The 25,226-nt window shown below is 36.3% G+C and overlaps 1 pseudogene; it reads right to left on the bottom strand.

Moving 5' to 3' along the window:
* Nucleotides 1–8,442: 8,442 nt before the first annotated feature.
* Nucleotides 8,443–8,859, bottom strand: LOC148163058 (focal adhesion kinase 1 pseudogene; annotated as a pseudogene).
* Between the last annotated feature and the right edge of the window lie 16,367 nt (nt 8,860–25,226).

The following is a 25,226-nucleotide window of genomic DNA, read 5'->3' as shown; positions in this document are numbered from 1 at the left end:
CTCTGTGAAAAATGCTGGTGTTATTTTGATTGAGATTGCATCGAATGTGTAGATTGTTTTGGGTAGTATAGACATTTTAACAATATTTGTTCTTCCAATCCATGAGCATGGAATGTTTTTCCATTTCTTTGTGTCTTCTTCAATTTCTTTCAGAAGTGTTCTATAGTTTTCAGCATACAGATCTTTTACCTCTTAGGTTTATAGCTGGGTTTCTTATGGGTTTTGGTGCAATTGTAAATGGGATCAATTCCTTGATTTCTCTTTCTGCTGCTTCATTATTGGTGTATAGGAATGCAACGGATTTCTGTACTTTGATTTAATATCCAGCCACTTTGCTGAATTCATGAATCAGTTCTAGCAATTTTTTGGTGGAGTATTTCAGATTTTCTACATAGAGTATCATGTTGTCTGTGAAGAATGAAATTTGACTTCTTCCTTCCCTCTTTGGATGTCTTTTATTTCTTTTTGTTGTCTGATTGCTGAGGCTAGGACTTCCAGGACTATGTTGAACAATAGTGGTGAGAGTGGATATCCCTATCGTGTTCCTGACCTTAGGGGAAAACTCTCAGTTTTTCCACATTGAGGATGATATTAGCTGTGGGTTTTTCATATATGGCCTTTATGATGTTGAGATATGTTCCTTCTATCCCTACTGTCTCGAGGGTTTTTATCAAGAAAGGATGCTGTACTTTTTCTTTTTTTTAATCTTTTTTAAAAATTTTATTATCTTACGTTAGTCACCATACAATACATCATTGGTTTTTGATGTGGTGATCCACGATCAACTGTTTTCATATAACACCCAGTGCTCCATGAAGTACATGCCCTCCTTAATACCCATCACCGGGCTAACCCATCCCCCCACCCCCCTCCCCTCTAAAACCCTCAGTTTCTTTCTCGGAGTCCATACTCTCTCATGGTTTGGCTCTCCCTCCGATTCCTTCCCCTTCATTTTTCCCTTCCTTCTCCTAATGTCCTCCATGCTATTCCTTATGTTCCACAAATAAGTGAAACCATATGATAATTGACTCTCTGCTTGACTTATTTCACTTAGCATAATCTCCTACAGTCCCATCCATGTTGATGTCAAAGTTGGGTATTCATCTTTTCTGATGGCTGAGTCATATTCCATTGTATATATGGACCACATCTTCTTTATCCATTCATCTGTTGAAGGGCATCTCGGCTCTTTCCACAGTTTGGCTATTGTGGACATTGCTGCTATGAACATTGGGGTGCATATGGCCCTTTTTTCACTACATCTGTGTCTTTGGGGTCAATGCCCAGGAGTGCAATTGCTGGGTCATAAGGTAGCTCTATTTTTAAATTTTTGAGGCACCTCCACATTGTTTTCCAAAGTGGCTGTACCAACTTGCATTCCCACCAACAGTGTAAGAGGGTTCCCCTTTCTCCACAACCTCTTCAACATTTGTTGTTTCTTTCCCTGTCCATTTTTGCCATTCTAACTGGTGTAAGGTGGTATCTCAGTGTGGTTTTGATTTGAATTTCCCTGATGGCTAATGATGATGAACACTTTTTCATGTGTCTGTTAGCCATTTGTATGTCTTCTTCAGAGAAGTGTCTTTTCATATCTTCTGCCCATGTCTTGACTTGATTATTTGTTTTTTGGAGGTTGAGAAGTTCTTTACAGATCTTGTATACCAGCCCTTTATCTGTAGTGTCATTTGCAACTATCTTCTCCCACTCTGTGGGTTGCCTCTTTGTTTTGTTGACTGTTTCTGTTGCTGTGCAGAAGCCTTTTATCTCGATGAAGTCCCAAATGTTCATTTTTGCTTTTGTTTCACTAGCTTTTGGAGATGTATCTTGAAAGAAGTTGCTGTAGCCGATGTCAAAGAGGTTACTGCCTATGTTCTCCTTAGGATTTTGATGGATTCCTGTCTCACATGGAGGTCTTTCATCCATTTTGAGTTTATCTTTGTGTATGTTGCTAGAGAATGGTCGAGTTTCATTCTTCTGCATGTGGCTGTCCAATTTTCCCAGCGCCATTTTTTGAAGAGACTGTCTTTTTTCCATTGCATGTTTTTTCCTGCTTTGTCGAAGATTATTTGACCATAGAGTTGACGGTCCATATGTGGGCTCTCTATTCTGTTCCATTGGTCTCTATGTCTGTTTTTGTGCCAGTACCATGCTGTCTTGGTGATCACAGCTTTGTAATAGAGCTTGAAATCAGGCAACGTGATGCCCCCAGCTTTGTTTTTCTTTTTCAACATTTCCTTGGCTATTCGGGGTCTTTTCTGATTCCATACAAATTTTAGGATTGTTTGTTCCAGCACTTCGAAAAATGTCATTGAATTTTGATCAGGATGGCATTGAAGGTCTAGATTGCTTTGGGTAGCATAGACATTTTAGCAATGTTTATTTTTCCGATCCATGAGCATGGAATGTTTTTCCGTCTTTTTGTGTCTTCTTCAATTTCTTTCATGAGTGTTCTGTAGTTCCTAGAGTATAGATCCTTTACCTCTTTGGTTAGGTTTATTCCGCAGTATCTTATGGTTTTTGGTGCTACCATAAATGGAATCGTTTGTCTAATTTCTCTTTCTATGGTTGTGTTGTTAGTGTATAAGAAATCAACTGATTTCTGTGCATTGATTTTGTATCCTGCCACATTACTGAATTACTGTATGAGTTCTAGTAATTTGGGGGTGGAGTCTTTTGGGTTTTCCACATAAAGTATCATGTCATCTGCAAAAAGAGAGAGTTTGACTTCTTCTTTGCCAATTTGAATACCTTTTATTTCTTTTTGTTGTCTGATTGCTGTTGCTAGGACTTCTAGTACTATGTTGAACAATAATGGCAAGAGTGGGCATCCTTGACGTGTTCCTGATCTTAAGGGAAAGGCTCTCAGCTTTTCCCCATTGAGGATGATATTTGCTGTGGGTTTTTCATAGATGGATTTTATGGACTTGAGGAATGTTCCCTCTATCCCTATACTCTGAAGAGTTTTAATCAGGAAAAGATGTTGTATTTTGTCAAATGCTTTTTCTGCATCAATTGAGAGGACCATATGGTTCTTCTCCCTCCTCTTGTTAATGTGTTCTATCACACTGATTGATTTGTGAATGTTGAACCACTCTTGCATCCCAGGGATAAATCCCACTTAGTCCTGGTGGATGATCCTTTTAATGTATTGTTGGATCCTATTAGCTCGGATTTTGTTGAAGATTTTGGAATCCATATTCATCAGGGATATTGGTCTGAAATTCTCCTTTTTGATGGGGTCTTTGCCTTGTTTGGGGATTAAGGTAATACTGGCCTCATAGAATGAGTTTGGAAGTTTTCCTTCTGTTTCTATTTTCTGAAACAGCTTCAGTAGAATAGGTATTATTTCTTCCTTGAATGATAGGTAGAATTCCCCAGGGAATCCATCAGGTCCTGGACTCTTGTTTTTGGGGAGGTTTTTGATCACTGCTTCAATCTCGTTACTGGTTATTGGCCTACTCAGGTTGTCATTTTCTTCCTGTTTCAGTCTTGGCAGCTTATAGGTTTCCAGGAAGGCCTCCATTTCATCCAGATTACTCAGTTTATTGGCATATAGTTGTTGACAATAATTTCTAGTAATTATTTCTATTTCCTTGGTGTTAGTCATGATCTCTTCCCTTTCATGCATAATTTTATTAATTTGGGTCCTTTCTCTTTTCTTTTGGATAAGTCTGGCCAGTTGTTTATCGATCTTATTAATTCTTTCAAAGAACCAACTTCTAGTTTTGTTGATCTGATCTACTGTGTTTCTGGTTTCTAATTCATTGATCTCTGCTCTAATCTTAATTATTTCTCTTCTGATGCATGGCTTAGGCCTCGTTTGTTGCTTTTTCTCTAGTTCTTTAAGGTGTAGAGTTAGTTGGTGAATTCGGAATTTTTCTATTTTTTTGAGTGAGGTGTGGATGGCTATGTATTTCCCTGTTAGGACCGTCTTTGCAGTATACCATAGGTTTTGGACCGATATGTTTTCGTTCTCATTGATTTCCATGAAGTGTTTAAGTTCTTCTTTGATTTCCTGTTTGACCCAAACATTTTTGAACAGAGTGGTCTTTAGCTTCCAAGTGTTTGAATTTCTGCCATTTTTTTTCTTGTGATTGAGTTCCAGTTTTAAAGCATCGTGGTCTGAGAATATGCAGGGAATAATCTCAACCTTTTGGTATTGGTTGAGACCTGATTTGTGACCCAGTATGTGGTCTATTCTGGAGAAAGTTCTATGTGTGCTCAAGAAGAATGAGTATTCTGTTCTTTTAGGGTGGAATGTTCTGTATATATCTATGAGGTCCATCTGGTTCAGTGTGTCATTCAAAGCTCTTGTTTCCTTGTTGATTTTCTGCTTAGATGATCTGTCCATTGCTGAGAGTGGAGTATTGAGGTCTCCTACAATTAACATATTGTTATCAAAATGACTCTTTATTTTGGTTAACAGTTGGCTTATGTAGATGGCTGCTCCCATGTTGGGGGCACAGATATTTCCAATTGTTAGATCTTCTTGTTGGATAGATCCTTTAAGAATGATACGGTGTCCTTTGTCTCTAACTACAGTCTTTAGTTTAAAATCTAATTTGTCTGATATAAGAATTGCTACCCCAGCTTTCTTTTGAGGTCCGTTGGCATGGAAGGTGGATCTCCATCCCTTCACTTTCAGTTTGGATGTATCTTTAGGTTCAAAATGAATCTCTTGTAGGCAGCATATGGATGGGTCCTGTCTTTTTATCCAATCTGCAACCCTGTGCTGTTTATGGGAGCATTTAGGGCATTCACATTGAGAGTGATTATTGAAAGATATGAATTAATTGTCATCATGTTTCCTGTGAAGACCTTGTTTTTATAGATTGTCCCTGTAAATTTCTTTTCTATATAACTCTTGGGGTCTTTCTCCTTTTATAGAACCCCCCTTAATACTTCTTGTGGGCTGGCTTAGTGGTCATATATTCTTTCAGTTTCTGCCAGTCTTGGAAGCTCTGCATCTCTCCCTCCATTCTAAATGACAGCCTTGCCGGATAAAGTATTCTTGGCTGCATGTTCTTCCCATTTAGTACCTGAATATGTCTTGCCAGGCCTTTTTGGCTTGCCAGGTCTCTGTGGGTAGGTCTGACGTTATTCTGATGTTCCTCCCTCTGTACTTAAGGAATCTCTTCCCCCTAACTGCCCTTAGGATGGTTTCCTTGGTTCTAAGATTTGTGAGTTTTACTCTTACATGCCGGGGTGTTTGCCTGTTTTCCTTCATCTTGGGAAGGGTCCTCTCTGCCTCTAGGACACGAATGTTTGTTTCATTCCCCGGATTAGGGAAGTTCTCAACTACAATTTGCTCAAATATATTTTCTAGTCCTCTCTCTCTCTCTCTCCACTCCCTCCGGGTTTCCAATAATTCTGACCATTGGAACGCTTCATGGTGTCACTTATTTCTCTGATTCTATTTTCATGGATTTTGAGTTGTTTTTCCCTGGCCTCCTCTTTTCCCTTTTTAGCCATTAAATGGTCTTCCAGGTCACTAATTTGTTCTTCTGCCTTACTTACCCTAGCTGTGATTGTCTAGATTATATTGGATCTCATTGATAGCATTTTTAAGTTCTGCCAATTCAGCTTTCATTTCTACCCATAGAGACTCTATGTTGCCATTAATTGATTTCTCCTTTCTAGCTATTGTCTTCACAATTGCTAGCCTGAATTCCATCTCCGACTTCTTGGTTATATCTGCATCCATTTGTAAATCTGCTGCATAAGTCATAATCTCTGAGTCTTTTGTATTTGGGGGGTTCCTCCTTCTAGTCATTCTGTTGATAGGCTGTTGAGGCAATGTATAGAGTCCAAATTATTGACCAGAACCCAAGCAAGATGCACCTGTTTTCTAGGGACTTTAGGGTTGCTGGCCTCTGGTTTTCCCAGCCTGTCATCTGGGGGAGGGGCCTGCCTGCCGCTCTGTTACTCAGGCAACCCTATTTGGGCAGAGTTGCCCTGCCCCCCTGTGGCAGGGGATGGGCTCAGTGGGAACCGTTTTTGGGGGGCTTTTGTTCTCTGGCGGCTTTCCCTGGCGGCTTTGCATCTCTTCCGAGAGTCAGAGCAGAAAAGACCATTTCCAACCCTCTGCCTCAGAGCAGAGAGACTGCAGTCTGTTCTCCAGTGAGCTCTCCAGGCCACACCATCTCTGTTACTGTCTGTGCTGCTAAAAACTGCTGCGTCCTGGGTTATGCGCCCCTCTGCAGCGCTCCCAGTCCTGCCTCCAGGTTGGGGCACATCTCTGCCCTTCCTGCCTCTAAAACCACCAGCTGCTCCCATTTCGCACCCACGAAATATATATTTGGCTGTTCCCAAGTTGGGGACATAAATATTTACAATTGTTAGACCTTCTGGTTGGATAGACACCTTTATTATGATATAGTGTCCTTCTTCATCTCTTTTTACAGTCTTTGGTTTCAAATCTAGTTTGTCTGATATAAGTATGGCTATTCCAGATTTCTTTTGATATTAATTAGCTTGATAGATGTTTTTCCACCCTCTCACTTTCAATTTGGAGGTGCCATTGTAAATGGAATTGTATTCTTAATTTTGTTTTAGATTGTTCATTGCAAGTGTGTAAAGGACAATTGATTTTCATATGTTATTCTTATGTCCTCCAATTTTGCTGGAGTCATTATTAATTCTAATAGTGGATTCCTTAGGATTTTTCTACACAGAAGTTCATATTATCTGTGGATATAGTTTTACTTCTTCCTTTCCAATCCAATTCCAAGGATACCTTTCTTTTTCTTGCCTAGTCACCCTGGAAACCTCTGATGCAATGTTGCATAGCAGTGCTGAGAAAAAACATCTTTGTAATTTTTGTAATTTTGTGGGGAACACATGTAATATTTCACCATTAGTGTGTTTTAGTTCTGGGTTTTTCATGAAAGCTTTATCAGGCTGAGGGATTTTTTCCCTTCCATTCCTAGTTTGTTAAATATTTTTTTTTATATCATGAAGAATCTTGGATTTTGTCAAATATTTTTTCCTGTGTCTGGGGAGATAATCATGTGGTTTTTATTATTCTATTTTTATAATGTATTACATTAATTAATTTTGGGGTGTTAAACAAACCTTGCATTCTTGAGATAAATCCCACTTGGTAAAGGTGTGTAACTCTTTTTTAATTCTCTAGATTCTGTTTGTATTTTGTTGATAAATTTTACATTCATATTCATAAAAATTATTGATCTGTAGTTTTCTTGTGATGTTATTGTCCAGTTTTGATATCAGGACAATACTCTCCTTATTAAATGATTTGGGAACTGTTCTCTTTTCATGTTTTTTGTAAGATTTTGTGAAGTATTGATTATCCTTTAAATATTTGGTAGAATTCAGTTCTGAAGTCATTTGGACCTGGGGTTCTGTTTGTGGGTAGTTATTTCTTTTTTACTAATTCAATTTCTTCACTTATTATATATGTCTATTCAGATTGTTTTTCTTCTGAAGTAATTTCTATAGTTCATGCCTCTCTAGGAATTTGTTCATTCCATGTAAATTATCTAATTTATTAGCATATAATTGTTCACAGTATTCCTTTATAATCCTTTTTATTTGTCCCAACTTTTATATCCAATTCTAGTAGTTTGAATTTTATCTCTTTCTTCTTGATCAATCTATCTAAAAGTTTGTTAATTTTGTTAATCTTTTCAAAGAACCAGCTTTTGGTTTCACTCATCTTCTTTATTGTTTTCCTTTATATTTGATTTCATTAATTTCCACTCTAGTCTTTATTATTTCCTTCTTTTTTGGCTGCATTATGTTCAGTTTGCTCTTCTTTCTCCAATGTCCTAAGGTGAAAGTTTAAATTACTGGTTTTAAATCTTTCCTTTTTATTTATATTAGCATTTACAACTATAAATTTCCACCTAAGCACTGCTTTAGCTGCATCTCATAATCTTTGGTATGTTGTGTCCTCATTTTCATTTATCTCAAAATATTTTCTGATTTCCCTTTTTATTTTACTTTGACTCATTGGATATTCAAGTGTGTTGCTTGATTTCCACATATTTATGAGCTTCCCAAATTTATTTTTCTGTTATTGATTTCTAATTTCATACTTTGGTGATCAAAGAACTACACTGAATTGTTTCTATACTTTGGAATTTTTTGAGGTTTGTTTCATGGTCTAACATAAGGTTTATCCTGGAGAATGTTCCATGTTCACTTGAGAAGGATGTATGTTCTGTTGTTGAGTGGCATGTTCTGTAGATGTCTATTAGGGCTAATTGCCTCAACATTAATTAGTATTGTTCAAGTCTTCTTTTTCTATGTTGATTTCTGCTTAGTTTTTTTTTATTTACTTATTTAGGAGAGATCACTGGTTAATCATTACCAGCCAATTTTGTTTATACAGGAGTCATAATTATAATCAGTATGAAAATTAAGCAAAGACATTTATTGTCATGTGTGTGAGGATATGCAAAACAAATCAAGTATGAGTTACACCAAAGTAGGTATGTAATTTTTTTTTCTCCACTCCTCTGGTGGATGTGCAAGTTCATACTTCTCCCTCACATTAGAGACAACCATATCCAAATGGAGCCAGTGAACCTCTTCTGATCACAGGTGACTGAGGTGAAATCTATAGCAAGCCATGTGCTTTACTTTATGACTGTCTGCTGTCTTCTGAATGATGCCCCAAATGTCAGTAGCATCTCCATGCCTGATAATACTGGCCCAAGTGGTTGGCTCACTGCTGTTTTCGAAATAATAAAAGACCTTCAACAATTGCTCCATTGCCCCAGGGGAACGTTCCACTCTAGGACCTAGGTGAGTATTGATACTCGAATTCAGTGTGTGATTCAAGTTTGGGTCAAAGTACGCAGCTTCCATTATTTTGCTAGATGCTCTGTATCTGTCATGCTAGTTCCAAAGGCCGCAGTAACTCTGTGAAGTCAAACGATGGTTTAAAGAAAATGCTCCTAGTTTCTCTTTTCTCTTTCCATAGTAGTCTGAGAACTCAAACCTCTCTGGGTTCAGGGAAGCGAAGGTAGACTACTGCAAGGTGGCACCACGAACTGATCTCCGCGCTCCTTCTCACGCCTCACACAGCAGGTGCACAGAGGTCCTGCCCCTGCTACGGCGGTAGCAGCCCCAGCAGCAGCCAGCTTGCGCTCTCCTGGGTGGTACTGCTTTGGCACGGGCCCTGCATGCCTGGCGACTGGCTGAGGCGCACGACCCCGCCACTGCCTGGTTGTTTTATTATTGAAAACGGGATATTTAAAAGTCTCCAAAACTACTGTATACTTATTTCTCCCTTCAGTTCTGTCAGTGTTCACTTCATATATCTTCATACTCCGGAATTTAATTGTATATGTTTGTAACTGTTATATCTTCTTTTTCTTAAGTTTTAATTATAGTAAAATACATATAATATGAAACTTACCATCTTAACCATTTAAGTGCACTGTTCACTAGTGTGAAGTACATTCACATTGGTGTGCAATCTCGAGAACTCTTTTTAACCTCCAAAACTGAAATTCTTTGTCCATTAAAGGACAACCTTTCCATTCTCTCCTCCCTAGGCCTTTGGTAACCACTTTTTCACTCTTTATTTTTTTTTAAAGATTTTATTGATTTATTTGAGAGAGAGAGAATGAGAGATAGAGAGCACGAGAGGGAAGAGGGTCAGAGGGAGAAGCAGACTCCCTGCTGAGCAGGGAGCCTAATGTGGGACTCCATCCCGGGACTCCAGGATCATGACCTGAGCTGAAGGCAGTTGCTTAAGCAACTGAGCCACCCAGGCGCCTGCACTCTTTGTTTAGATGAATTTGACCGACCTAGGTGCCACATATAAGTGAAATTATCCAGTATGTCTTTTTAATGAATGGCTTATTTCACTTAGCATACTGTCCTCAAGATTCATCCATGTTATAGAATGTATGAGAATTTCCTTCCTTTTTAAGGCTGAATAATATTCTTTTGTATGTATATACCACCATTTGTTTATCCATTAATCCATTGATGGACACTTGGGCTGCTTCCAACCTTTTGGCTATTGTGATTAATGCCCATACTACTCAAAGCAACCCACAGATTTTAAGTTTTCTGGGTAACTGCCATACTGTTTCCCATAGTGGCTGCTCATTTCCACCAACAGTACACAAGGGTTCCAATTTCTCCACATCCTTGCCAGCACTTTTTGGGTTTTTTGAGATTAGACATTCTAGTGGGTATGAGGTTGTATGTCATTGTGGTTTTGATTTGCATTTTTGTAATGACTGATGATGTTGGTTGTTTATTTATCTTCTTTGGAGAAATGTCCATTCATGTCCTTTGCCCAATTTTTAATTGTTGTTGTTGAAGTGTAGAAGTTCTTCATATATTCTAGATATTAGCTTCTTATCAGATATATGATTTGCAAATCTTTCTCCCTTTCTGTAGATTGAATTTTCATTTTGTTCATTGGTCCTTTGCAAAATTTTTAATTTTTTTTTCAAAGATTTTATTTATTTGACAGAGAGAGACACAGCAAGAGAGGGAACACAAGCGGGGGCAGTGGGAGAGGGAGAAGCAGGCTTCCCACGGAGCGGGGAGTCCGATGTGGGGCTCGATCCCAGGACCCCGGGATCATGACCTTAACCGGAGGCAGATGCTCAACGACTGAGCCACCCAGAAAAAAAAATTAATTTTGATATAGTTCAATTTATGTGTTTTCTACTTTTGTTGTGTATGCTTTTGGTGTCATATCCAAGAAATCACTGCCAAATCCAATGTCATGAACCTTTCCCCCTGTATTTTCTTCTAAGAGTTTTACAGTTTTAGCTCCTAACTTTAGGTTTTTTATCCATCTTCAATTAATTTTTGTGTATGGTGTAATGTAAGCGTCCACCTTCATTCTTTTGCATGTGGATATCCGCTTTTCCCAGCACCATTTGTTGAAAAGACTGTGCTCCCCCATTGAATGGTTTTGACACTCTTGTTGAAAATTATTTGACTGTATATATAAAGGTTTCTTTCTGGGCTCTTCTATTCCATTTATCTATATGACTGCCTTTATGCCAGTACCATGCTGTTTTGAATACTGTAGCTTTGTAATATAGTTTGAAGTCAGGAAGTATGATGCCTCCAGCTTTGTTCCTCTTTCTCAAGATTGACTTGGCTATTCAGACTCTTTTGTGGTTCCATACAGGTTTTTGGATGTTTCTTTTTTCTATTTCTGTGAAAAATACCATTGAAATTTTGATACAGATTGCATTGAATCTGTAAATTACTTTGAGCAGCATGGGCATTTTAACAGTACTGATACTCTTAATTCATGAGCATGGAATACTTTTCCATTTATTTGTGCCTTCTTTAATTTCTTTCATCAATGTCTTCTAGTTTTCAGTACACAGATCTTTCATCTCCTTGGTTAAATTTATTCCTAAGTATTTTACTCTTTTTGATGCTATTATAAATGAAATTGTTTTCTTAATTTCTCTTTTTTAAATTTATCTTTAATTAATTAATTTTTTTACTTTAAATTTTTTATTGTTATGTTAATTACCATACATTGCATCATTAGTTTTTGATGTAGTATTCCATGATTCATTGTTTGTGCATAACACCCAGTGCTCCATGCAGAATGTGCCCTCTTTAATACCCATCACCAGGCTAACCCATCCCCCCACCCCCCTCCCCTCTAGAACCCTCAGTTTGTTTTTCAGAGTCCATCGTCTCTCATGGTTCGTCTCCCCCTCTGATTTATTCCCCTTCATTCTTCCCCTCCTGCTATCTTCTTCTTTTTTTTTCTTAACCTATATTGCATTATTTGTTTCAGAGGTACAGATCTGTGATTCAACAGTCTTGCACAATTCACAGTGCTCACCATAGCACATACCCTCCCCAATGTCTATCACCCAACAACCCCATCCCTCCCACCCCCCCACCACTCCAGCAACCCTCAGTTTGTTTCCTGAGATTAAGAATTCCTCATATCAGTGAGGACATATGATACATGTCTTTCTCTGATTGACTTATTTCACTCAGCATAACACCCTCCAGTTCCATCCACGTCATTGCAAATGGCAAGATCTCATTTCTTTTGATGGCTGCATAATATTCCATTGTGAATATATACCACATCTTCTTTATCCATTCATCAGTCGATGGACATCTTGGCTCTTTCCACAGTTTGGCTGTTGTGGACATTGCTGCTATAAACATTGGGGTGCACGTACCCCTTCGGGTCCCTACATTTGTATCTTTGTAGTAAATACCCAGTAGTGCAATTGCTGGATCGTATGGTAGCTCTATTTTCAACTTTTTGAGGAACCTCCATACTGTTTTCCAGAGTGGCTGCTCCAGCTTGCATTCCCACCAACAGTGTAGGAGGGTTCCCCTTTCTCTGCATCCCCGCCAACATTTGTTGTATCTTCTGTTATATCTTCTAAATGAATTGACTGCTTTGTACATATAAGTTTTGTACATAATGTCCTTTTTTTATCTGGAGCAGTTTTTCTGTTTATGTGTAATGTGTCTTTATATCAATATAGCTAATTCAGCTCTCTTGCAGTTACTGTTTGCATGTAATACATTTTCTATCCTTTTATTTTCATCCCAGTTATGTCTTTGAATCTAAAGTGAGCTTGTTGTATACAGCATATAGTTGGATCATAATTAATTATCCATTCTGTCAATGTCTGTCTCTTAATTGGTGTGTTTAATGTGCTTATATTACATGTAATTAATTATAAAAACTAAATTACTTCTATTTTTTATTTTCTATGTGTCTCGTGTTATTTTTGTTCTTGTATTCCTTCATTACTCCTTTCTTTTGCATTAAATGAGTATTTTGTAATGAAGCATTAACACTTCTCTACTTTTTTTTTAACACTTCTCTACTTTTTTACTCTATATAGTTGTTGTTGTAGGGCTTACCATATACATTGTATCTTATCAGATGCTTATTTGTATTAGCTTAATTCCAATGATATATAGAAACATTACTCCTACATAGCTCTATTCCCTTTCTTCTACCCTTTTTGTCATATTATTATTTTACATATTACATCTATTAATGTTACATAATGTTAATTATTATAATTATTACTTTACCATCTGTAGTCATTTCTTTAGCCCAATACAGCTTTGGTTCCACCCAACTCTTTTGTACTATTATTGGTAAACACATTACAAGCATATTACATTTTTATATGTTATAGGTCCAATCATATATACATATTATTTAATACAATTGCTTTTCAGTCAGTTAAAAGAGAAAGGAGAAAAATATGCATTTATATTGCCTTTTATAGTTACATAATTATCTTTACCATTGCTCTTTATTTTCTTTAAGTTTTCATTTAAATTTCAGTTAGTTATTATACAGTGTAATATTAGTTTCAGGTATACAATATAGTGATTCAACATTTCCGTACAACGCCTTGTGCTTATCACATATGCACTCCTTATTGCCCATTACCTATTTCACCCATCCCCCCACGCACCTTCCCTCTGGTGACTATCAGTTTGTTCTCTATAGTTAAGAGTCTGTTTCTTGGTTTGCCTCTCTTTCTCTTATTTTTTCCCCTATGCTCATTTGTTTTGTTTCTTAAAATTCCACATATGAGTGAAATCATATGGTATTTGTCTTTCTCTGGCTGACTTATTTCATTTAGCATAATAGTCTATTTTTTGTTTGCATTTGAATTACCATTTGGTGTCACTTGCTTTGAGCTTGAAAAACTTCTTCCAGTAGTTCTTATAAGAATGGTCTGCTAAAAGTAAATTTTCTCAGTTTTCTTTATCTGGAAATGTTTTTATGTTGCCTTCATTTTTGAGAGGATTATGTGGTTGTGATATTAACTTGTATAATTAGTAAAACCAGTATAGGTATTTAGGAAGTTTAGATAAACTAAATTCTGCATGAGAAAACAAAACCAACTATTCCAGAAAACAAAATATGTACTTTTATTAAATTCCATATTATGATCAGAGTGAAGAAATGTCATATAAGCTAAAATTATCAAACTAATCTTATTTGCTTAAGGATTCACATAAATATGGATTATTATTAAAAATGATTCCAAGATAAGGTTTCTTTGAGAAAAGTTGTTTTCTTTTTGTCTGTCTTCCTGAAAGGTCGGCACATTTTAAAGTAGCAGATAATCAGTTTTTTTCCTCTGGGAATTATTGTATTTAAGCATTTTTCAGAAGCAATAATTCAAGAAGACTGGGTTTGAACTAATTTTAAGAAAATAATCAAATTATTAAACTCTTCCAGGCATAGAAAAATATTATGCCCTCACAGACTTGGAGGAAAGACTTTATTTACAGACACACAGAGAGCTTGCAGCTTCAGCTCCACAACCTGACCTAGGGTCAAATGCAAATTCAGATACAATGACATATTCCAACAAACTTTGCAGGAAAAAAAATATTATTGCAAAAAGGTGATTGAGAATGGATGCTTGGTAGCTTTAATCATTAGCTTAGGAGGTTTCTGCACTATTCAAATAGTGTTTTCATTCTCTCCCATTCACTCAGGAATGATGCCCTCAATCCATTCATTAAACAAAAGAAACTCAATGTTCCTTTTACATTTGGAAGTTTTCGCAGGCTTTCAGTCTTGAACCTTGTTATCAAAGCTAGGGCACCAGTCTCTAAACTGGAGGAAAAGTTTACCAGTCTCTCCTCTGGAGCGGGTACTTAACATCCAATCTCGCTAGCTGGGGAAGCCCAGTGGAGACAGCCAGGCTGGAGTCCGGATTAAGAGGCCTGAGCAGAGCATCCTGCTCTCAGGTAAGACTTCTAAATGACCATACCCATGTATTTATAGGGCAAATGATGGGGTCTGAAGTTAAACATTTGTTTGCCTACATGCAGTTTGGAGGGAGCAGCATTCCTATGTTACCATGTCTTAACATATTCAAGGAACCTGGGCTATGTGTGCCTGCCTCCCCTCCTGGATTCCCTCGGTGGTGGGGAGGGGGGGATTTGAGGGGCGGGGGCAGCATAGCCTGGAGAAGGAGGGGATATAAGGCAAGATTTACAGCTCTTGGCCTCCAGACCAGAAGGGCCGATTCTGACCTGGAGGCCAGCTAATGTCAACTAGTCAGGCTCCTGTAGTCACTTATGCAACACAAATCTCACAAACAACATTCTTTAGCTTGCCTGTGTATGTGCAGGTTGGGGTGGTCGGTTATGCAGGACAAATCACAGAAACCTCCATCCATACAGTACAGATGTAGAGAAGCTTATTCTAAAATTGAACATAAACATAATTGATAAAGAATAATAAAGCAAAAAGAATCACTTCATGTGATGTTAACCTTACTACATAGCTACAGCAATCAAGATAATGTGGCATTAGTGGAGGTATAGACACATGTATCAGTAGAACAGAATATAGAACTAAAAATTGATATGTCACAGACTTAAATGTAAAGTGTAAAAGTATAATAATTTCAGAAAATGTCACAGGAGAAAATCTGGATCTAGATCTAGGCAAAGTTCTTTGATTTGACATCAAAAGCACCATCCATTTTAAAAAATCAATAATTTAGACCTCATCTAAATTAAAAACTTTTCTTTGTGAGAGATTCTATGAAGGAATGAAAATACAAGCTATAGACAGGAGAAAAACTCGAAAGCCATGTATTCAACAAAAGCATACTATCTAGAAAATAAAAAGAACTCATAAAACTCAACAATCAACAACCAAAGAATCCAAGTAGAAAATGGGCAAAAGACAGGAAAAATTTCACTAAAGGGGATATACAGATGGCAAATAAGCACAGTAAAATATCTTCAACATCATTAGTCATCATTAGTCATTAGAAAAATGCAAGTAAAGACTTCAGTGAGACTATAACTACACACGTATTAGAATAACTAAAATAAAAAATGATAACACCAAATGTTGGCAAGGATGTGGAGGGAAGCTGGATTGCTTATACATTTCCGTGAGACTGTAAAATAGGTTTAGCCATTTTGTAAAACAGTATGGCAATTTCTTTAAAATTAAACATGAACTTAACATACAAGCCAGAAATCTCACTTGTGGGCATTTAGACCAGATAATTAAAAGCTTAATTTCACACAGAAAATCATCTACACAATTTTTCATAGCAACTTTATCTGTAAGTCAATGACTGGAAAAACCCAAATGTCCTTGAATGAGTGAAACAAACTGTGGTATATACCTATCATGGAATACTACTCAAAATTAAAAAGTAATAAACTCTTGACACATGCAAAAACTTTGATGGATCTCCAGGGAATTATGGGGAGTGAAAAAACATCCAATCCTAAAACTTACATATTTTATGATTCCATTTATATTTAAGATTTTTGAAATGACAAAAATTTAGAAGCGAAGACAGTTTAGTAGTTTCCAGCGGTTAGGTATGGGGAATCATTCTAGAAGGAAGATAGATGTAATTGTAAAATGATAACACTAGGGAGGATCATTGTGGTGTTGGATTTGTTTAGAATCTTGTCTATTGTGGTTGATGCATAGACCTACACATGTGATAAAACTGCACAGAAGTAAGTACACACACACACACACACACACTGAAGTAAAACTGGAACAACCTAAATGAGATCAATGGATATTATCAAGGTCAGTATTCTGGTTCTGATATTATACTATAATTTTGTAATATATTATCACTGGGGAAAATTGGATAAAGTGTACCTTGGATTTCTAAGCATTATTTCTTACAACTGCATGTGAATTTACAATCATCTCAAAATAAAATGTTAAAAATATCTAAAAATTTTTTTTACAAAAGAAAGATATTTGTCTAATTCATCTTAAGTCTATGCTGCACTCATCCAGGGGAAGAAATATCTAATATATAACTTATTGAAATTGCATAGATCCTGAATCATAGTTTTGAGGCAGCAAAGTGGGTTTTCTGTATTTAGCTATCTTACTATATACCTACCAGTATTAGATTTAGGATTCAGAAGGAAGATACCATACAGAGTCATTTATACATTTACTGAAACTGAAAAATTAAATCATACTTTTTCTTATAAAAAGTAAATCCTGATCATACTAATTGCCTGAGTAATATGCTAAACATTTTCCATAAATTGATTGAACTATGTTTGTAGCACCAAGATTTAGAAAAAGGATTTTTAAAGCACATATAAAATATACAATATACCAGAAATTATATCCTTTGCAAATTAAAAAACATGAGAGGGCTGTTTTCAAGATTTGTTTAGGGGATATGAGAGAAAAAGAAAAAAAATACCTTAAAATTCTGCTTTTGAAAAGTCTCTGCTGTTCTGATCTGCACCAAGATCCTGGGGGGAGGTTCCCCTCAGTACAAGTGGAACTCCAATCTGATTTCTCAATTATTTTCTGCTCAGGATTCTCTGTGTAGTATTTGACATTAGGCTGGGAAAATATCCTGTCCTTTAAGGGAGGAATATCGGGTCTTCTCATTTTCCCTCTCTGGGTTTTTTTAGGATTTTTTTTTCTGGACACCCTAAGCACTACAACTGTCCATCACCCATTAAGAAAGTGATACTGAGTTCATGATGAATTAAAGATACATATCTTAAATCACTTATGGTAAACAGTATTGACAGGGCTTATTCCTTTTGACAGAAGTACAATCTAAAGCACAGTGTGGCTTAAGGTGATTTCTTGGAAATCACAAAATAGCTTTAAGAAATAGAGACTGGGAAGAACCCCAGATCTTCTGACCCTCAATTCTGATAACCTACAGTCAATGGTAATTATTATGTGTTATCTGAATGAACACCAACACCCACCAACAGCCTTATGAGGTCACATCAGTTGCTATTCTCATTTTAAGAAGGGATAATGAAATTTTGGAAGAGTTAATATATCTGTCCAAGGTCATGAAGCTACTAGGTGCTAAAGCCATAAGGCCAGGGATCCAATATCAAGATATCTCATGCCATTATCCCATATACTGAAAGATGACATTGTACTGCAAAAATTAAAACAATCATGGCCCATCTACTTCTTTACCTGCAATTAGGGCAAAAGAAAGAATTGTTAAAAAAAAAGCAGAAAAACAAAGCAAAAAATCTAAAACAAAGCAAAAACAAACAAAAACAAAAACAAAACTATGATCACATGCTAAGTGTCATGAAGACGAGTGAGACTCGTCTGATAAGGTGACCTGAAATATGAATTAAGTAAGGAGGGGGTCATAGGGATATCTGAAGGCAGGCTGTTACAGGAAAACACATAGAAAGACATGTGAGTTAGTGTTAGAGGAATGAAAAAGAGACTAGTGTGGCTGGAGAAAATGTTATTTATTCATTCAACAAATATTCAAGTATCCATTGATCCAGGAACTACTATAGGCACTTAGGATACATTAATGAACAATGAACAAAGATTTATGCTCTCCTGGAGTTTATATTGTTCCACCACAGGAGATGGGTGGTGTAAACAAAACAAAACAAAACAAAACAAAACAAAAAAACAACAGCATATGAATAAAATATATTGTATTCCTAAAAGGTGGTAAATAATGTGGAAAAGAAAAGAAACAAATAGGGAAGAAGTGGAATTAGGAGTGTGGGGTGAGGGAAACTTAAAAAAAATATTAGCTATTCTTGTAATTGATAGGACTTTTATTGGGTGGAAGTTTTCTCTTTTGTGCTGCTTTTGTCAGGTGTCAATGTAAATGCTATGCTGGTTTCACTGCACAGATGTCAGAACCCATTTTCCCCATCTTTGGTGGGAACTTGACTTGTTTAAATATCAAAACACCTAGGACACTAATATCTGACAGCTTTTTGTCATCAAATGGCGAGTTTAAAGTTAACACCCCCTGTTGTATAGCCAATAAATTTGGACATTAGTTCTCTGGGTTTGAGACCTGGCCTGGTAGAAACTCTGACCAGATGCACACTGTGTCTTGCTTTCCACCCAAGGACATTCAAACAGGTGGAGCGAGCACATAATCATAACCCTTTCACTTTTGTGGGGCTGAATGGAACTCCATTTCTCAGGGCGGGTCAGAAATCTGGCTCCGCCTTCCAGTACAAAATTGATTGAGCCACAGGGAGTCGCGTGACCTAAATTCTGCCAACTGAAGTCCTCTCCCAGCTAGTTTAATTTTTGGAAAGGAACCATTAAGACGCCGAGCTTTACCAAACCTGCCTCTTGTTTTTTAGCAAGTTCCTGGGAGAAAGTAAAGGGCTCCTGTTGCTGAGGTCTTGGATTGTACCCAAGTTTTTCCCAACTCTTCTTCCAATTAGGTAAATTACAGCAGTACCCTTTCTATAAGCTACACCTATATTGGCCTAATTTACCCAGGGTCAAGGTTAGGGCTTAATTTAAAAAAGGCAATCCAGTTGGATTACCCAGTGGTCTACTTTCCTCTCCACCCTCTTGTGCATCCCCCATCCTAGCATATGATTCACTTCAGTTGTGTGGCTAATCATTTCATGTTCTCTCTTTAAAACCCCTTAACAGCCTTTCTCCTTTTTTCTCTTCTTCAAAAAACTTATAATTCTCCTTTGCATCTTAGTTTTGCTTGCAGTTAGTTTTGATATCCTAGACTTTAAATTGTAACTGGTGAATTATATATATTTCTGTTTATTGCATTTCATTTCTTTTGTATTTAAAAATGCTTTTCTCATCTAAAGAGCAAATAAGTATTCATCTACATCTTGGAGATGACTGCGTTTCATTTCTTATAATGGACTCTCTAAAGCAGTTTGAATTCATTTTTAATGGATGATGTGATATGAGCATTTGTCCATCTTTCTAATTATCTTCCTAACTATATTGCAGTTGGTTAGATTGTTGTTATAAACAGTGTAGTTTACAGAATAACCCTTCTTAACCCTTGATTTTATCTCTTTTTAATTTTTAACTTTGAAATAATTTTAGACTTACAGAAAGGTTGCAAAAATAGCACAGAAAGTTTTCACCCAGATTTCCCTGATGTTAGTGTCTTATATAACCTTAGAAAAATTATAAAAACTATGAAATTAACACTGATGCGGTACTATTAACAAATCTACATACGTTATTTGCATTTTACCTGTTGTCCCACTAATGTCCTTTTTCTATTCCAGGATCCCATTCAGGATACCACATTGCATTTGGCAGCCATTTCTCCTTAATCTCCTTGAGGCTGACAGTTTATCAGTTTTTCTGGGTCTTTCACAGCCCTGACATTTTGAAGATGCTGGTGAAGTATTTTATAGAATATCTGTCAATTTGGATTTTTCTGATATTTTCTTATGATTAGATTGAAGTTATACATTTTTGGCAAGAATACCTGTTTTATTTTCTTCCCCTCCACTCCACTGATGATGGAGGGATTTCCAATCTATTGTTATGGGACTAGCTGAGCACATGACACTGGACACAGAACAGAGGAATTCATAGCAGGTTATTAGCAACATTTACTCATAGTCTTGGGGAGAAGGACACTACATGCCAGGTAGAGCCTCACAGGTTATGCTCTGGAAGAGAGTGAACAATTGGGGCTGTGGGGGGCAGTTTTGTAGTAACAAGAGGATGAAGTGACCCTTGGTTCACATGGAAAGTTATGATTGGTTCGTTTGAATAATTCCGGTGGGGAACTAAAGCCCCTTACTCTGGGATAGGCAAGCACTGTACCTAGTTCCCATGTAAGGAGGGTTCTTTGTCAAGGGGGCCTTATTTGTGGGAGCACAATAGAGAAGGGAACATTTGAGGCCCTCTGGGTTTTCCCCAGATGTCAAGGCATACTTATGCTTGAGACTTAATTTTAGGTCTTATACACTATATTGCACATGTAATTTTGTTCCTTTCCATACATCATGTCATGTGGTACATGATGTCCATATGTTGTATTACTAGTCATATTCATCTTGATCACTTGATTAAGGTGGTGGCAGTTATGTTGCTCCATTGTAATGGTGCTTTTTCCCATTTGTAAGTAATAAATATTGTGTAGGAAATACTTTGAGTATAAAGATATTGTTTCTTCTCAGGCTTTTACTCACTACTTTTAGAATCCATCTGAAGATCTTGCTTACAACAATTATTACCCATGACTTTCTATTTTCCTCATTCCTACTACATTTATTTATTGGAATTCTCTGGAAAAGCCATTTTCTTCTCCTCCATTTATTTATATGTTTTTAAGTTATTTATATAAATTATTTTATAAAATGTATTTCAAATTATTGATTCAAATAATTTATATCAATATTGACTCTTGAATCACTATGTTGCACATGGGTTATAATCAAATTTTATGATTATTTACTTTATTCTTCAAATCATTCCAGCTGTGGTCATTGGGAACTCCTTTTGGTTGGTTCTGTGTTCTTTCAAAATGACCCTATCCTTTTTTGTGTCCTTCCTTCTTTACTGGCATAATAAGATGTTCATGTTCATCTTGTGTTTTTTCTCACCACAGTCCTGGAATCAAGCTATTTCTCTAAGGAACCCCATTTCCTTTCTTGTAGAATTACATTTAGAAACCAATACCTCAAAAGTGTGTTCACTGCTACTGGGGTTTCATTGCTGCCAGGCCCTCTTGCTCCATCAACAAAAGTAGGAAATATATGGTATGTATATGCCCATACTTACAGATATAGCTGTATTCATTTCTGTACCTGCCTATATGTATAGATATTAAAATTCATGAGCTCAGACTGATAATTCTGATTTCAATTCATTCTATCTTTATTTATAGCTCCTTTCTCTGACCTAGCTCTCATTATTTACAATATTTACTCATTTGTTCATGCCTGGTGTATTATAAAGTAGTTGGAGAAATGTTAAAACAATACACCCATTAGAAATAGATCTGCTAGTATGTATTTATGAACAGTTCTTTTTGTCTTTAGCCTCAGAGGATGCAATCAAAATACTGTTTTCCCAAGTTTCTTAGTTTAGCTATGTTCTTCCTCATCTCTTCAGTGAGATTAAGATATTCATTTGTAATATAGTTAGATTAATCTGTTGTTGTTTGTATTTGAAGTAGGGTTCCTCCCACATCCTGGCTGATTTTATTGTTTGTTTTTGTATATGATGTGTGATATGGATCTTTTATTTTTTCCCAAATGTCTCAGTTGTTCCAGCACCATTTATTAAATGTCCATCTTTGCCCCAGTGATTTTACTTGCCCTTTCATCATATACTAAAATCTCCACATGTTTTTGGGTATTTTGGGGGGTTTTCTATTCTATTTTATGGGACTGTTGTCTATTCATATGCCAGTACCACAATGTTGTCATTACATAGGCTTTATAATATGCTTTAATGGCTGGTATCATTATTCCCCTCTCATAGGTTTTATCTTTCACTTATATCCTGGTTATTCTTGAATTTTTTAAATATATGAACTTTATTATCATCTTGTCTAACTGCATAGAAGTGTTTGCTGATATATTTGAGGTTGTACTAAATTTATACATTAACAGAAAGAATTGACATTTTTAAAAATGTTGAGTTATTCTATCCAAAGACAGTGAACATATTTTCATTTATTCAAGTTTCCCCTGTGTCCTTCAGGAGTGTTTTATATAAAAAAAGAGAGGGGTGGACAAACTAAGAAACGGACTCAAATATAGAGAACAAACTGATAGTTACCATAGGAGAGGTGTATGGAGGGACAGTTTAAATAGGTAATGGGCAATAAAGAGTGCACTTGTGATGGGCATAAGGTGTTGTATGGAAGTGTTAAATCACTATATTGTACACCTGAAACTAATATTACACTGTATGTTAACTAATTGGAATTTAAATAAACACTTAAAAATTTCCTTATATAGATGTTCCTATTAAGTTTGTCCTATGCATTTAATCCTTTTTGTTGCTATTGCGTATAGGATGTTTTCTAAAATGTGCCCTCCAGCTGGATTGTGTGTGCGTGTGTGTATGTTTCTATGTATAAAGACTATTGATTTTTGTATGTTAACTTTACATCCTGCTACTTTGTTGATTTCTTTTATTGCTTATGTTAATTTGCCATTGTTTCTATAGGACTTTTTGTTTTTATAGGTGTACTATATTATCTGCATATTCGGATGGCTTTACTTCTTGTTATCCATTCTTTTTTAATTTTTTTTAATTTAAATTCAATTAGCCAACACATAATACATCATTAATTTTTGCTATAATGTTCAATGATTCATCAGTTGCATAAAACACCCAGTGCTCATCACATCATGTGCCCTCCTTAATGCCCATCCGCCAGTTACCTCGTCCCTCCCCCACCCACCTCCCTTTCCACAATCCTCAGTCTGCTTCCCTGGAGTCAAGGGTCTCTCATGGTTTGTCTCCCTCTCTGATTTCTTCCCATTCAGTTTTCCCTCCCTTCCCCTATTGTTCTCTGCACTATTCCTTATGTTCCACATATGAGTGAAACCATATGATAATTGTCTTTCTCTGATTGACTTATTTCACTTAGCATAATACCCTTGTTATCCATTCTTACAAATCTAATTGATTTCTCTAGTCAACTAATATATATAGTACAAGATTGAATAGGAATGAAGTGGTGGGCATACTTTCCTTGTTCCTGACCTTAATGGAAAACCTCTAGTGGTACCACATTAAATAAAATATTAGCATTAAGAATTCATTGAAGATCTCTTATCATGTTAAGAAGACATTGCCTGATTCCTATTTTCTTGAGGTTTTTTCCCCTTTTTAAAAACACGAATGGGTGCTGAATTTTCCCACAGGTTTGTTTAGTATGTATGGTGATAATCACATCGTATTTGTCCTTAACTATGTTACTATGGTGAATGATATAAATGAAATTCCTAATATAGAACCAACCTTGTATTAATGAGAGAAATCCCACTTGGTAACAGTTTATTGGTTTCTAAATGTATTGTTGGATGTTTGCTAATATTGTATTATTTTTGTATCTACATATTAACTGTCAGTGTCATACTTGGTTCATAAAAGGGGTTAAGGAATATTCATTCCTTTTAAATGCTCTTGAATAATTTATAGAAAATTGGTACTATCTGATCTTTGATGGGTTACTAGAATTCACCTGTAAAACCATTTGAGTGGTGCTTCTTAGGGGTTATTTCTTTTTTAAAAAGTTTTTTGTTTTTTGGAGAGGGGGAAGGAGTGACAGAGGGAGAGGAAGAGAGAGTATCTTTTTTTAAAAATTTTTATTGTTATGTTAATCACCATACATTACATCATTAGTTTTTGATGTAGTGTTCCATGATTCATTGTTTGTGCATAACACCCAGTGCTCCACGCAGAATGTGCCCTCTTTAATACCCATCACCAGGCTAACCCCTCCTCCCCTCTAGAACCCTCAGTTTGTTTTTCAGAGTCCATGGTCGAAGAGAGAGAATCTTAAGCAGGGCTTGATCTAATGACCCTGAGATCATGATCTGAGCAGAAATCAAGTCAGTCACTTAACTGACTGAGCCACCCAGGTGCTCCCTAGGGGTAATTTCTTAATAACTTTCTCTATTTCTATGAAAATTGCCTAATTTAACCTTTCTAACACTAAAGCCAGAATTTTGGCCATCTGTATTTCTCTAGGAAATTATCTGTTTCATGTAGAATTTAAAAATTTATTTGCATAGAGGTTTGTAAATAATGTATTTTCTTTCTCTGTTTCAATGGTTATTTTTCCTTTGTCATTTATTATTATTTTTTAAGATTTTATTTATTTATTTGACACAGAGAGAGAGAGACAGTGAGAGAGGGAACACAAGCAGGGGGAGTGGGAGAGGGAGAAGCAGGCTTCCAGCTGAGCAGGGAGCCCAATATGGGGCTCGATCCCAGGACCTGGGATCATGACCTGAGCCGAAGGCAGACACTTAACGACTGAGCCACCCAGGTGCCCCGTCATTTATTATTTTGTATATTTGTGCCCTCTCTTCTTTCATCAAGCCAGCTAGTGGTTTCTCTATTTTAATAAGCAGAATGTTGATTTTTTAAATTTTGCATTTCATTCATTTCTGCTTTAATATTTATTATTTCTTCCTTGTGCTTTTTTTTGTTTGCTCAGTTGTTTCCTGTTTTTGTAGTTTTTTGAAGCCATACTTCAAATTCATTTATTTTCATTATTTTCTTTTTTATCATAAAAATATTTAGTACTCTGAATATGCCTCTGATCACTGCTTTAAATGTATCTCATAGATTGTAATATGTATTTTTTATTGTCTTTATAAAAATTTATGTAACTTTAGTTTGTATCTCTTCTTAAAGTTTTTATTTAAATTCCAATTAATTAATATACAGTCTCAGATGTATACCCAGTTACATACAGTTTCAGATGTACAATATAGTGATACAACACTTCTATACA

The sequence above is a fragment of the Eumetopias jubatus genome, unplaced genomic scaffold (assembly GCF_037043125.1).
Source record: "Eumetopias jubatus isolate StellerSeaLion01/CBP00866 unplaced genomic scaffold, mEumJub1_p1.0 scaffold_11, whole genome shotgun sequence".
NCBI lineage: Eukaryota > Metazoa > Chordata > Mammalia > Carnivora > Otariidae > Eumetopias > Eumetopias jubatus.
Note: the sequence above shows the minus strand (reverse complement) of the source record. Positions and strands in the feature narration are given on the sequence as shown.